The 15602-nt window shown below is 44.1% G+C and overlaps 2 long non-coding RNA genes across 3 annotated transcripts in view; both read left to right on the forward strand.

Moving 5' to 3' along the window:
- The window catches only part of LOC123606255, a 141004-nt gene that overhangs the window by 59966 nt on the left and 65436 nt on the right, over positions 1 to 15602 (forward strand). The gene's annotated exons all lie outside the window — the stretch shown is intronic.
- On the forward strand, positions 10915 to 13307 carry LOC123606256. The gene is made up of 2 exons (XR_006716193.1): positions 10915 to 11097; positions 12975 to 13307. It is a non-coding gene; the product is annotated as an uncharacterized LOC123606256 (long non-coding RNA).

Consider the following 15602-nt stretch of genomic DNA (forward strand, 5'->3'; position numbering starts at 1 on the left):
AAGCATGTGTGTATGAGTGTGAGCACAAGTGAGTGTGTGCACGTGTGTGTGTGTGTGGCGGGGGGTGGGCAGGAGGGTAATAGCAATCCTGCCTGTTGGGGAGCAGGTCTGCGTAGCACCGTGGAGTTGGTCATTCCTCTCGGACATGTCCTTGTTGTCCAGACTCAAAGGCCTGTTTACCTAAGATGTTTCATTCGGCCCTCTTGCAACGTAACTTTATTTTTATAACTTTTTCTTTCTTTTTCGAGATTACCAATTCTTTTCTGCAGCTCCTACAGCAGCCAGAAGGTAAGAGTCTCCAGGCCCTCACCCCACTGTGGCACCCTCTGCTAGATCCGTGTCATTAAGAAATGACTTTACACACACCAGCTGCCTTTAGGGGCACATGGCTCCAACTCTGTGTTAGGCCAGTAATTTCATATGGGTTTTTTTTTTTTTTTTTTCTGGGTAGGATAAGAGGTAGAAGAGAGAAACTTCGTGCATCTTCCTTCCATTTAACCTGCATTGTCTCCCCCCATTCATAAAGCTTTATAAACAAATAAAAACGTTGTGTTTGGGGGCGCCTGGGTGGCGCAGTCGGTTAAGCGTCCGACTTCAGCCAGGTCGCGATCTCGCGGTCCGTGAGTTCGAGCCCCGCGTCAGGCTCTGGGCTGATGGCTCAGAGCCTGGAGCCTGTTTCCGATTCTGTGTCTCCCTCTCTCTCTGCCCCTCCCCCGTTCATGCTCTGTCTCTCTCTGTCCCCAAAATAAATAAACGTTGAAAAAAAAAATTAAAAAACAAAACAAAACAAAAAAAACGTTGTGTTTGGAACAGCTCCTGGGGGCCGGGGAATCACATACACACTTGTGAAACATGGGTGTGCTTCTTATGTGTGGCCCCTGTGAGGCAGCCAGAGTGCTTGCGAGGCCCTAAGCTTTGTAGAGTAGGAAACGGGGGTGCCGAGGGGTGGCCAGCTTTCCAAGTTAGCGATGAGAACTCTGGTCTCCACGCCTGCATCCTCTTTACACAAGATTATAACCTAGATAAGCACACAGATGAAGGACATAGCCCGGTATTTATATTCGAATTTAAAAATATGTATCGTGTCCTGGCAAATTTATTTGTTTAGTGATAGTGATTGGAAGGCAAACAGGTGGTGTTAATAGAGACTGTAAACTCTCCGGAGAAGCTTCGGGTTCTGGTAAGTCCAGCTCTCTCGAAGACGTATTCTCTGTAGGAGTCACCTCTCTGACAATGGCTCCTTGTCAGCACCGCTCCAGGTTTGCCAAACTGTTGCCATGGAAATAGATGATCAGCTGGCTGACAGTGATAGATACCTGAGTAGTGTGTGGGCTTTGGGTATGGATCTGAAGTTTGGGATGTTTGAATCTCTTTGTGAATCGATCTCATAAATGGCCCATTTATCCACGGGCACACCCTACTTTTAACCTTCAGCCTGATGTTAAGTGATCTTGCAACATTGATCCAAGATCAGCTCTGAGAGTTTCGCTTTGAGGAGACTGTCATTGACGTGGCTGGGACTCAGCCCAGAGACACGCACCATCTAGCACATGTCAGCTCCTTCAGAATGAGTGGCGTGGAGTGGAACAAGTCAGCTCAGTGATCCCTATGTGGACGTGGATGTGGTCCAGCCTGGGCGAACCAGCTGGGAACTAAGGGGAGAGAGGTGCTTGCCAGGTACCTAGGAAAAACTGAAGCATGGAGGACAATTTACCATCACAAAACCTGTGTGGGCTTTTAGCTCATAGCCTGTGATGCTGCTAATGACGCCACTGAGGCCATGTGGGGGAAGACTATGGAGGAGAACCAGCGTCCCACAGTACTCTCTTCAGGGCCAGCTTTCCTCAGCCGTGTTATGCCAAACGTTAGGATTTCTCAATATGTCAAGACTTTTCCAAGATCAAGGAAGTGTGACAAACGCTCCATAGAATGTTCTCATGAAATTCATAACGTCTATTGGCATACTAAAGGTTCTAGTCAAAATCAGGAGAATAGAGACCTAGTTACGTTGCTTAATTGACCACTTACTACACTTGCCTGACCATCAAAATGCCTTTAGCTCTTAGTTGGATTCTACAGCAAGAAGACCTACAGGTATTCAGTGGGTGATCCTGCCCTTCCTGGTTTAGGTTTTTAATCCTGTGGTTTTCCTCTGGTTGTTCCTAGATGATTCTGGGGGAGCACAGGAGTGAGGGCTAATTTCCATGTTTAAAAGAGCCAAAATACCCAAAACATACATTAACAGTGACAGTCACTGTTGTCTCTTTACCGTTTCAAGCTTAGAATGACTTAAATTTTGATGTATCTCTTTAAGCTCCATCAATTCAGAAGATGAGTAGCTATTCCAAAATCCTGGAAACTTGGATCTTTGCTATAAAATGCTATTCTAAGGCACCTGGGTGGCTCAGCTGGTTAAGCGTCTGACTCTTGATTTTGGCTCAGGTCACAATCTCACGGTTTGTGAGATCACGCCCCGTGTAGGACTCTGCACTGACACCCCAGAGCCTGCTTAGGATTTTCTCTCTCCGTCTCTCTCTGCTCTTCCCCTTCTTATACTCTCTCTCTTTATCAAAATTTTAAAAAATGCTATTCTAAGAGGCTGAATAAAAGTATCAGGAAGAAATTATAAAGACTATTGTATAGATCAAGGACGAACATTTTAGTTGGGGAAAAAGCAATTTCTTTAAACCATTACATAAAATACAATCTAAATATTCTAATAGGGTTGTCTAATGCTCACTCAGGTCTAGTTCTCTTCTTTTAGGGCACACAGATGGATATTTCCCTCCCTATAGGTAGGTGGGTCCATGTGACTGATTCTGGCTAATGCACTGTGAATAGAAGTGACTTGTGTAATTTTCCAGCCAAAGCATTTAATTGCTGATGTGAAAACCTCCAGCTTTCTCTTCCTTTTCTGCTGTTTTTTGAGGCTTTATGTTCCAGATGATGATGCCTGGATTTTTGAGTCTCTGTGTGAAAGGCAGTGGCCTTGGAGAGTCACCTGTATTCACAGCTGAATGATATATACATATATATTTTTTCATTTTTGCCAATTTGAAAGGGGAAAAGGGTATCTTGCTATTGTTTTAATCTACATTTATTCTGTTATTAAAGGTTTTCTTCCAGTTGCAGTATCTGTTTCTCCAGAATAATGATTGCTGGTTTTTTTTTTTTAATTAGTTGGAGAGTTTCAAACTCACAACATTGCTATGCTTCCCCTACCTGATAGATAATTCAACTTCTGTCACTAAATATTTAGTTGTGTAGCAGGGTGTATTAGTCTGAGTTCTGATGAGAAGCGATGTCAAGACAGGATTAAAAGTAGGATGACTTACTAGGGGAATCGTGTGGGAAAGAAGGCAGGAAAAGGAGCTGGTTGAAGATGAGGGAGCTGTCAGACCACAGGGAAAATCTGATCCTGTGGGAAGAAGAGAAGGAGGGATGGTTGTATGCAAATGTCCTAGACCTTCTTGCAGTCTAAGGGAAGTTTAGCTCGGCTCTGTGGGTGCCTTTGAGCCAAAGCTGTTCTTTAGGGGGTCCCTGAATCTCCTAGGAGAGGCCTACCTAGGAATTAGCTGCTGTGCTAAGTTGTTGGCTGGAGCACCCAAGGGAAGTGTGGCCTTGGCAAACACCATGATGGATTTCAGAGCACAGCATCTGGGTCTTTGGGTCCATATGCTCCCATAGTGGAAGATTTGGGAGCCTAAGCTCTTAGGTGCCTGAGTTCTCATCCCCTCTTGGGGTTCTCTTCTAGCAGAGTAGGCTTCCTAGAGTACTATTTGTAGGAGGGACTAACAAGCCTTCTGGAAGGGATGAAACTTCCTTTGTGGGGGGTGGGGCAGATCTGAGTCAGGCCTCCTGCCCGGCTCTTGGCTCTGCTTTCTGGCTCAGTACCATGAAGGGCAAGGAGGGTGGGAAGCTACAAATAACAACCACAAGAGGGGTGCCTGGGTGGGCTCAGCCAGTTAAGCGTCTGACTCTTGATTTTGGCTCAGGTCACGATTTCACAGTTTGAGAGATCAAGCCCCACATTGGGCTCTGTGCTGATAGCATGGAATCTGCTTGGGATTCTCTTTCTCTCTCTTCTCTCTCTACCCCTTTCCCTACTTTCTCTTTCCCTCCAAATAAATAAATAATCACAAGAGCCAGCTCCACTAAAATTCCTAAGACACAGGTAATGCTGTTCTCAGATTCTTCTAACAGAGTAACACACAAAGAAAGAAGAGAGGTAGTCTTCTCACCTGTGTCTCAAAATCCTAAACAATAGCCAGTACAGAGACCCTGGTGGGAAGTGGTGGTGGAAATAGGGAGCTACAGTTCCGCAGGCAGGGATGGCATCAGAGGGCTGTCAGAATAACAGAAGGAGTCTTGAATGGAGTGGGGGAGACACAGAGGAAGAGAGAAAGGAAAGTAACTCATGGTAGTCTCCTCAATGAGCCACATGTAGTAGCCCCTGAGAATTCTCAGAGATATCGTGGCTGGGTATTGGGAGATGTTCTGGGAGGCCAGTTGGGTAACTACTTTTTTAAAAAATGCTTATTTATTTTTGAAAAAGGGAGAGAGAGTAGGGGAGGAGCAGAGAGAGAGGGAGAGAGAGAATCCCAAGCAGACTCCACCCTCTCAGCGCAGAGCCCAACATGGGGCTCAAACCCATGAACTGTGAGATCGTGGCCTGAGCCGAAATCAACAGTCAGACGCTTAACCAACTGAGCCACCCAGGGGCCTGTGGATAACTGCTTTTATTTAGAACTGGAGTAGTTTTAGGATATTTCCCAAGGACTCTGTATCAGGCTGGGCAAAATTATGCTGCAGTAACATAACCCCCCCGATACAGTGATTCAAGCCACAAAGGTTCACTTCTTGCTTGTATTACTGCCATAGTGGGTTGGCCAAGGAATTTCTCTTCATCATTGCCTCCCTCATTCCAGGACCATCTAAGAGAGCTGTCATTTCCTGGAACACTGTTGGTGTCCTGGCAGGGGGGAGAGAGAAAGGATTTGATGACGTGTAATTTGGCCCTAAAAGCTTTTGCCTGGAAGCTTCACACATCATCAGCCCCCAACTAGTCATGTGACCCCCCACCTGAGTTCAGTGGGTTGGGTAGGATAGTCCCTCTACAGGGTGGGGAAGAGAGTGTTGGTCTGCAGGTCTACTGCAGTCCCCTTTTTCCGGGGACTCCACCTCAGCCGTGTTCAGGCTTCAGGGGGAGGTAATAGGCAGCTGTTCCATAAATTAGTTTTTGGCACCCCTCTCTGCCTCTACTGCACCAGGACAATCATGCCAAGCTTATTTTCACTTTCGGGATGTTGCTCTAGCCATTGCCTTTTCTGGGAAAACATTTCTCTCTGATGTTTGCAAGACCAGCTTTCTCTTGTTGCTTAGTCCACACATCTTCGGAAATGTCTTTCCCGGCTTCCTAATCCATGTGACCCTGGTCCCTCCACCCCAAGCTCTTCTTTTCACGTTACCATCTCCTCCTTTCTTTGTGGCACTATATTAATCAAAAAACACACCGTATCTGATAGTTTTTGTTTACTGCTCATTTATTTATTTTCTGTGTATCCTCACTAGAATGTAAGCTTTATATTTGTTGCCCTATGCTGTTTTCTGTTTTTGTTTTTTGTTTTTTGCCAGCCAGCTTCACAGGCTTTTGTAATGGGGTGGAAAGAGATCAGACTGGGGTTGGGAGGGAAGGGGAAGGAGCAAAAGCCAAAGCCTGCATGCATGGGGGCAGTCCCAAGAAGACTTTGGAGTTGAGACAAGGAGGTGTATAGAGTGAGTGCTTTCAAAGGGCATAGGATGTGTGAGAATAAGAGGAAAAAAGAACAGGACTTTTAAAGAAGTGCTATTGAGTGTTAATTTTCCTTGAGAGATTCAAGAAAAGGTTAAACTACTCTTTAGTTATCTCGATTGCTGTAATGTGTGTATTTGGTCATGACACCCTATAGAAAAAGTAGCCTGGATTGCCCAACCAAGAGCTAGGCATTGGTAGGCCATCATCCTCTGCTGAAATTCTGGTTGTGTGTATCACCATCCATAAAGGAAGTGCCTAGAATAACCCAGATAACTTTTGGGTTGCTATAACTGAACCAGGGTTTGAGGATTCTGAGCAACCCCTCACTCATGCTGCTCATGGGGCCAGAACAGTGCTCGGCACATGATGGGCATTGAAGAAAATGTCAACTCCTAGAGAAGCTGTGATGGTCAGGAGTCAGGTGGGGAGAGGGTGGTATCAGAGAGATGGGCTGGCGCTCTCCTCCATTCCCTTGATATTAGGCCAATGGGGAAATACTAGAAAGAGAAAATGGGGCAGGGGGAGGAGGAGGGAAAGGGAACCCTCTTGTTTGATTAATTTAAAACATTATTCCAAGACCTGTCCTTTTGGGAGAGTACACTGAGAAGAGAACATTGTGGAAAGTGACTGTTGAAATAGGAACAGAACACTTGCTACTACTCTTTCCCTACCATTTTAACTTATAAAGTTATAGGTTAATATGCTGTCCTATGAATTGTGAGTCTACTCAGGGCATTTCAGCAGTTAAGTGAGATGCCTCAGAGTCCTGCAAATGGGTTATTCAAGAGAGAGGTTGACTGTGTGGATAGATCTCAACCTGACAACCCAATGATGAGGAAGCTCCTGGTTTGGCAGATGGCTAGGAGAAAGGGATTCCAAGCCTGAGTGTCCTTGATAACAGCATCTCATTAGTTGAGATTAAAGCTCTAAGGATCAAAACTTCTTGGTATCTTGCATTGGTGACCCTGGTTGGGATAGGCCTAAAGAAGAGGGGCTTTGTCTAACCTCATTCAAGCCCCAGCCCACTTTTTCCCAGTGATATTGACCATAGGCAGCACATACACACCCTCTACAGATATTGTAGACCACTTTCGGGTAAAGAAATCAGGGTGTGTGTGTGGGTGGGAGGGGGGCCAAACTCTGATATAGTTTTCATGACCAGACATGAAAATAAGAGTAACATGTTGAACAGTTGAAGGAAAATTTTATTCTAAACTCTTTTTGAATAACAGCAAATCCTCAAGACATCCCTAGAATTAAGTATTTTTTGTCAATTATTTAGTAAGTGCCTAATTTGCTCTTGCTAGGGAAGAAAATTACATGTTGTTCCTAAATTATTAAACAATATTTTGATGGCATTGACAGAGCAAGTAGCAAGGTATTGACCAGTCACCCTGCTATAGGAAAACTCCAGTGCAGCTCTGTTTTCTCTTGCGAGGTGAAATTGAAGAGAAAAAAAGTCATTAACTCCTGTGAATGACATCTGCAAAGTCTGATGGAAAGTCCCATAAAGTTCATTGTCCTTTATTAGACAAGGTGGAAGAGCCCACAAACTAATTCTTTTAAGAAATGCCTAAATGAACTTCAAAACTGAAATCCGATCATTGTTCAAAGTTTTGCTGTCCTGGCTTCTTCAGGGAACTTTGGTTTGGTGGTAAGATCTTACTCAAGGTTTTCTTTATGGGATTTCATAATCCAGCCTTCTTTGCCTTTTAAATAAATCTCGACATCTTTCTCAGTGCTTAGCATGATGAATAGATGAATGATCTTTCTGGAAAGTTTTTTCCTTCCTTGTTGCGTCCTCTAAAGAGGATGAGTCTCGGGAGAAGAGAAAGTGAAAAATGGAGATTCATGCTAAATCCTGAAATTAACTGTTTGACTCAATGAATTGCTCTAGCAGTTTGGTTTGGACTGTTGTATACACTGTCAAGTTGCTCTCTTCTGGGTCAGGAAGCTTCAGTGTTCAATGAATGAAGAGAGATGATGTTTTGGAAGAAGTTTTGACCCAAGACTGGAAGACCGAATCCCATCCCTCTCTGTACTGAGGTGCAGACAGAAGCATTACCTAGACACAGCCTATCAAAATCAAAGAACATTTATTAGGAAAAAGGTGATTCTTTTATGGAACACCTATCAAGCACCTGTAATGTGCTAGGTACTTATATGTCATTGGTTGTCACATCAACCCTGTGAGATGACTATTATTTCAACCTCGCTTGTTGAGGAAGTTGGGACTTAAGAGACCCAGTAACTTGTTCAAACTTTCACAGGTAAGGAAAGGAATGGCGGATGGGCAGGAGAGCTTGGATTTGAATGCATTATCATTCACTTCAACTCACACCATGCTCCCTTAGAAGTGCCCAATGAGAGAAGTAGTCACTCCATTTCAGGAGCTCACCGTATGGTTGGGAGGATGTGGAGAAGGGCTCAAAGTGCAGGGGGTGGGGGGTTAGGATGTCCTGAGCATCTACCGTGAAGCAGCATTCAAGTCCATCCTTTTGAATCAAGACGTCTCAGATGGCTCATGGGCCAGAAAGTTAAGCTAAGCACGCTTAGGTAACTCTTCCAGGGGTCTCCCAATCCGATCTTGATCCCAGCTCAGTTTGATTCCAAACATTAAGCCTCCCTCGTGCTTCATGCTTCCACTTCCAGCAAAGGCCTCAAGGAACAGTGTATGTCAGTGTGCCTGGTGCTATTGAGATGGAGGGAAGGGAAAGGACACTGGCAAAGGGAAAGGAGCTGAGTGAATTAGAAGAGGTAGAACTCTCTGAGTCAAAATAGAGGTTGGAGTGATGTGCCAGGATTGGGACAATGTGGAATTCAGTTCTGACATCAGTTGTGTGACTGGTTTCCACAGCTGAGAAAGCATCATAGAGTGGTGTGTGTGTGTGTGTGTGTGTGTGTGTGTGTGTGTCTGTGTCTGTGTGTCTGTGTGTCTATGTGTCTGTGTGTCTTGTGTGGACTGGCTGGTGCATGCACAGTGGGCTCTGTGGTAGCTCTCTGGTGGCCTCCATGATCCCCGGCTATCTGAGTGTGGCCAGCAGAGGAAAGGTGGGTGGGTCGATGTGTTCTCCTCATGGAGTTTTGGCTTTGTGCTGTTCTTCCTGTTCTCCCCTTTTAGAGCTTACACCTTTGTAACCCATTATAAAACAGTGCTTAACATGAAACTCCAGACCAGAAAATGTGATTCAAATAAATCAGTGACTTTTCCATAGGACATATTGGGACCTTCATTACTCAAGAGTGGGCAAGGACTTTCTTAAGACACATCCTTTCACCTTGCGAGTCCTAAAACTTGCACCTTCTCACTATATACTTTGGAAAGAATTCATTCCTTTTAGAGTGATTGAGGAGACTCTTTTGAATTAGTTGCAGATATATCTTGAATATCTTCTTTCCCTTTTGACGTTTTTTTGAGACTGGTTTGGTTTAATAGAAACAAAGCATATGTGTAAGCACTGTTATTTAGGCTGTCTGCAAACATTACTAGTCAACCGAGAAGTTTGGCATCAAGTTACCTTAGAGCTGACAAAGTCAGAGGGGATATAATCATTGTTTTAAGTAACCATTTACTTTTCAAGATTGACCACATTGGAGACCCCACAGGACTTACTTCAAACACCTCTCCCTCAATGCATATACAAATACCACACCGTCAGTGTGTTTGCAGAAGGGAATACCAGGAGCTCTGAGACCATGGTCTAAAAAATCGTCCCAATCACCTGTTGTTCAGAGAAGTCCTGTATGTTGTAGAAGACTTTCGAATTCTGGAGCCAGTGGATGGCCTGACCGAAGAATTTAAGTTTTCAGATTCTTTATTCAGTCCTTACATTTTGCTGTGATAGGGCTAGCTATGTTTCTAGAATGTGGGAAGGTGATGTTCTGGAGTAGAAATAAAAGAGAGACTCTTAAGTTTATTTATTTTGACAGAGAGAAAGAGAGAGTGAGAGAGCAAGAAAGCAGGGAAGGGGCAGAGAGGGGGAGAAAGAATCTCAAGCTGGCCCCTCGCTGTCAGAATGAAGCCCAATGTGGGGCTTGAACTCATGAACCGCAAGATCAGGACCTGAGCTGAAACCAAGAGTCAGACATGCCTGACTGAGCCACCCAGGCGCCCCTAAAAGAGAGACTTTCTGAGCCCTGGTATTGAGGATCCTGTATGAAAACGAAAATACTTTGGTATAATCAGTTACAATGCCAACTTCTTCAATCTTCATTTGCTTGGGGAAAGATTTCAGAGACTATGGTCTTCACTTCCGTTGTAACTGTTCTCTCACATCCAGAGGGGCTAGATATCGAGGGTTCTCTTTTCATTTGCTCAGAAGTCTTATATTTATTTTGTGTTAGTCCTAGCATACGTGTAACTGTGCACAAGAATAAACACGATTACTATGTGCTATTAGAACACGTTGGTGTTTGGGGCGCCTGGGTGGCGCAGTCGGTTAAGCGTCTGACTTCAGCCAGGTCACGATCTCATGGTCTGTGAGTTCGAGCCCCGCGTCGGGCTCTGGGCTGATGGCTCAGAGCCTGGAGCCTGTTTTGGATTCTGTGTCTCCCTCTCTCTCTGCCCCTCCCCCGTTCATGCTCTGTCTCTCTCTGTCCCAAAAATAAAAATAAACGTTGAAAAAGACCTAAAATAGAATAAACTTGTAATTTAAAAAAAAAAAAAAGAATACGTTGGTGTTTAATGTGACTTCCCTCTTCCCAGTTGCAAGGCAGGGGTGGGGAAACGTTCTCACGTAGCTTTGCTTAGTCATCTAGTTTATTTATTCAGCTGTAGAATCATCCACACCTTTTTAAAGAGTGCAGATTCATGCTATCATAATTGTACCCGGGGTCACTAATTTGGGGGCCTCAAGGGCTCCGGCTGCTGTAGCAAATTGAAATATGGAAACCAGATGCCTTATGTGGGACTGCGGGCCGTGTGCCATCCGTTGGGTGCTAGCATCTGTTTGATTCTCAGAGGTCCTCTTTTTCTCTGAACACTGAGTATTGTCAACACGGGCTGTCGTCCGGAGAGCGAGCTGTTAGGCTGGAATAACACGGCGCTCTCAGGAGCATCTGGAGGACCGGAGACAGCACAGCAGTTTTGAAGCTTTTCTTTTTTTTTAAATGCGGGTTGCGAGACAGCCTCCCGCCATCTCTCCCTACTTCCGAATAAGAGGATTCTAATGGAGTCACCATGGATGATGAGGCTGAGCCCCGAGGTCCTCCCCTGCCGGGACTGTTTCTGCTGCCTGGTTGTTAGCTGTGTGGCTGCCGCCTTTGTCTTTGGTTTCTGCAGGGAAAGGCATTCAAAGAAGGAGGTGAGCTTCACCTTGGTGATTCCTCTCCCAGCAAAATGAATACAAACATCTAATGTCATGACCCCCATCCTGTTCCACACATTCAGCATGTTTGACACCGTTAGCAGCCACAGTGCGGGCCCAGGGTACATCAGCAAGCAGATGAAAATGTCCTTTTGCCCTGGGAGATGAGCCTGTGTCGTGGGCAGGGGCAGGGGTAGGGGCACGGAGCTTTGATGGAGATGCCACGGACACCATCAGTCCTTCAAGGTGTGTCTGTGAATGCCGGCATTACTGACATCCTCAGTGGGCTTCGCCTTCCTTTAATTTTTCCTGTCCCATCCCAAAAACCTAGCCAAGCAGAATGGAAAGCTTGGTTGTTTGAAAGCAACCCCTTGTCTTTCTGTTGGTTTTGCAGCGATGAGCTGATGGAGGGCGCTCAAGGGGGAGGAGAGAGGTGGGTGTCTTGTAGGGAAGATGGCAGAAAGCTGGGAGGATTGGGAATGCTGATGGTCAGCCTTGGAACTCCAAGGTTGACAAGGTTTTCTGTCTCTAAGTGAAATAGAACCACCCGCTTTCGAGGACTCTGAGGCTCTCTGTGGTGATCCGTATGGACAGAGGAACAGAAGGGTATCCCTGCACCTTTATTCTGTCAAAGCTCCTGGAGCCTTTCATCACCCTGGGCACGGAAAGACATTTCTAATGCTGATGGCCTTGGAATCAGATTTAATTTTATGGGAGGGAAATTAAGCGAGTGATATCTATGTGTATTCGAGTCTATGGAATGAAATTCATCCCTGCTGCAGATTTAACTGCACAAGTCAGGAAAGGCCCTGAAGACCAAAGACATTAGCACAAATGAAGAGTTGGAACTTGCCTCTTGCAAAAGTTTTTAGCTGAAGAAACCTGACAGACAGGAGAGGGAGGACTGTTACTTTGTATGTGACAAAGACATTACATTGTCATTAATATTGCAGGTCACTGCTTTTGGGGGAAAATCTTTGTTTTATTTTAAGATTCTTAGTAGGGTTTATTCTGAGACTTAGAAAACTCAGGAGAGTTGGGCCTTCCAGACAAATGCATTTGCCTTGATGAAACACATTTGCAATAGCTCTCCAACAATGGCCTGGAGACTACTCCTAATTCACACTGGACTTTAAAAAAAAATATTTTTTTTACCCTGTTTTGAAAATGGACCAGGTTTGGGGCACTAATTCACATTGCTACCACACCCACTCTTTCTGCCCAGAGAGTGAGGAGAATGAATGGGTCAATCAGCTGACATATTTCCATCCAATTTCAAGGATAGAATGTGTTCATTTTCTGACTAATGGCATGTCATTTTGCAGAAGCCTTTGGTTGTGAATTAATCCTGGAATCAAAACAGATTTTCCGGGGAGCAATCTTCCATCAAGTATTGATTTTTTTACACTCATGGAGTCTGTACTCCCTAATTTAACCTGACAATGATTCTGCACAATGGCCTGGGAGCACCTTGGCAGCTCACTGAAGGAAGTTTTACTGTCTTTTCTTTCTGCAAAGTAGAAGGGAAAAACCCCACACCAGCTAGCCCAGTCAGTCACTGGGGGACATTTATGACTTGATACTTTACTTCTGGCGATTTGGAATGGGCAGAAAGCTGCCTTCTAACTTTTAAAGAAGTGTTGGGAGAGAGAGCTTTGCCTTGCTGAGACTGTTCAAAGGAACATTTTTTTTAAACTGCCAATATAAAAGAAATTTTTAATATATCGTTCAGTCATGGCCAGTGTTTTCAAATGATGCCATCTTGCTGTGCCCACGAAATGTGAGGAAATGAGGAAGGATTTTCTGAAGAGGGGCTTTTGCTTCTGCATTTCAATAAACTTTTCTGTTCCTTTTTTCCCTCTGTTTTCTCAAAGGTGCATTTGGATTTCCATACTGCTCGGTCCCTATTTGATTCTCGTGAACTCGGCAAAGATTCGTGAGCTGTGCTGGGTTTATAAAAGGGGCCTTAAAGAGCTGAATATGACATAGCCCCCCTACTTCAAGGAGCTTGTGGTTTGGAAAGTGTGGAAAAACAAGCACACTCCACCTGTGGCAGAGACTATAAACTATGAAAGGCATGGATGTGGGCCTATGGGATGTTGGGAATTTGAGGAAGATGGGAAAGAACTTTGTAGAAGAGAAAACGTTTAAGTTGGGCCTTGAAGGATGGTGTGACATAGACAGTTAATAAATGCTTACTTAATGTCTGGGTACTTCTCATCATTTTCCATATTGCCTTGCAAGTGGGTTGGGACCAGGTGACCAGTTCCGACCAATGGATTATTGAGCAGAAGAGACATGAGTCACTCTTATGTGGGGGCAATCATCCCTCCTCCATCTGCCCTCTTCCACTGCCATGGTGACTGGGTAGAGGAGAACTTTGTTCTCCAAAACAAGGACTTGTATGAGCAAAACCTAAATTTACATTACAAACCACCAAGAAATCAGGGTTTATTTGATATCACAGCATAGGTTAGCCAAATGAATACAGATGGGTAGGAAGGATTACTTAGTGAGACATGTCAAAATCCCGAGTGATACAGTTAGGAACTTTCATTCATAGATAAGAATTTTGATGGACTCCTGCTCTGAGCTCATAATAAAAAGGAAGTGCTTAAGTAGCTCACAGAAACCAATGGCAGGTTTTAAGTGAAGTTGAGTTATCTTATTCTTACAGAGAGATTTTTTTGGAAGAGGACACATTTATTACAGATGGAAAATATAATCAATAAACTGAATAATACATTAAGCAGTATAGTGAGTCCCTGAGTCATGGGTATCCTAATAGATTAGTGTGGTTTGAAAGTCAGAGCCTCTGCACTCCACATCTCCAACCTGAATGAGAATAAAATTATCATTGGTCCATTAATTTAGCAGGTACCTGGAGTGACAGAAAAAATAGAAGTAGAATTTTGGTCCTTGAAGAACTTAGTTCTGGTTGGGGAAGCAAGATTCCAAGCACCGGGATGAAAGAGGGAAGTGAAGAGGGCTCAGCAGGGGAAATAGCAGGTCAGAGGGGGCTTTTTGGAAGCTGAGAGCTGGGTCCTGGAGGAAGTGGGTTATAGATAGTGGGTTATATAAGTGGTGGAAAGAAGGTGAACGGATAGTCCCACTGGAGTGAGTGAAGGACTGAATGGCCTAGACCTCATGGACAGTTTGTCTGAAAGCAATCCCAAGTGCCCCAATCGAAGAAGAAGGAGGGAATGTAAATAAGGGAATTGTGGGAAATTTTCACTTCCCGGTGTTTCCCCAGTATCAGTTGTTTCTCGCTGACCTGGAGATCTTATAAAATGTGACACATGGTTGGCCATGACCATGCTACTCTTTGAAGAGTGGCCATCCTGCCTATTAGATTCGAGCCTTCTTTCTTTCTCCCCATTGGTTGTTACTGCCTGTGTCAGCCATAAAATTACACTGCTAGGCCGACTACACATCTTAAAGAAACCAAAAAGATGGCTTTACCGGCACGTTGTGTTCCGTCTGCTGCTGTGACCCTCATGAGCATGTTTCTTCATATGTAAAGAGAGAATTAAATTAAATGGGATTATTAATATAAAGCATTTAGTAAAGTATTGGCTTAGGGTTGATTTTACTAATTGGTAACATTATTATTGCTAATCTATTGTTTCCATCATAAATCAGAATGCACTTGTGATCCTAGAGAACACTCCTTTGGTTGATGATAAGAAGTGAAAATGGACTTTGCCTTTTTTTTTTTAATGTTTATTTTTGAGAGAGAAAGAGTGTGAGTGGGGGAGGGGCAGAGAGAGAGGGAGAGAAAGAATCCTAAGTAGTCTCTGTACTGTCAGTGCAGAACCCGATGCATGGCTCTATCTCATGAACCGTGAGATCATGACCTGAGCTGAACCCAAAAGTTGGACTTAACCGATGGATCTATCCAGGCACCCCCAAAATGGACTTTGTCTTAAATTACTTCAGGTCATGTTTTTTTCCCTATTAGAAATCCAAATTTCCAAACTGTTGAGAAAAAGCTATCACTAATATTTATGACTTTTAGAAATTCATTTTTTTTGCTTTTTCCTTTCTTATATTATCAAAGAAGCTGTTTCCATGTGTTCCACAAATGAGAAATAAATATATGAATTCATATTTAATAGTTTTTTGAAAATTCTCAATTTTCAAAAATGGGCAAGATATATCAATTACTATTTTGGAAAATCTCGGAGATTCCATCTTCCTGTCTTTGTGCCTTCAGTGTGGGAGATGGTCTAGCTCTCTCACCTCTGCCTTGCTTGCTTACAATGAAAGAAAGTTTTAATCACTATGCTGATACTCTTGTCTTTTTGTTTGTTTGTTTCAGTTTAGCAACACGATGTTCAGTTAAAAAAATAGATCAAGGGGCACCTGGGTGGCTCATTCGGTTAAGCGTCTGACTTTGGCTCAGGTCATGATTTCAAGGTTCATGAGTTCAAGCCCTGTGTAGGGCTCTGTGCTGGCAGCTCAGAGCCTGGAGCCTGCTTCTGATTCTGTGGCTCCCTCTC

This window comes from Leopardus geoffroyi, chromosome A2, assembly GCF_018350155.1.
Source record: "Leopardus geoffroyi isolate Oge1 chromosome A2, O.geoffroyi_Oge1_pat1.0, whole genome shotgun sequence".
NCBI classification, from domain to species: domain Eukaryota; kingdom Metazoa; phylum Chordata; class Mammalia; order Carnivora; family Felidae; genus Leopardus; species Leopardus geoffroyi.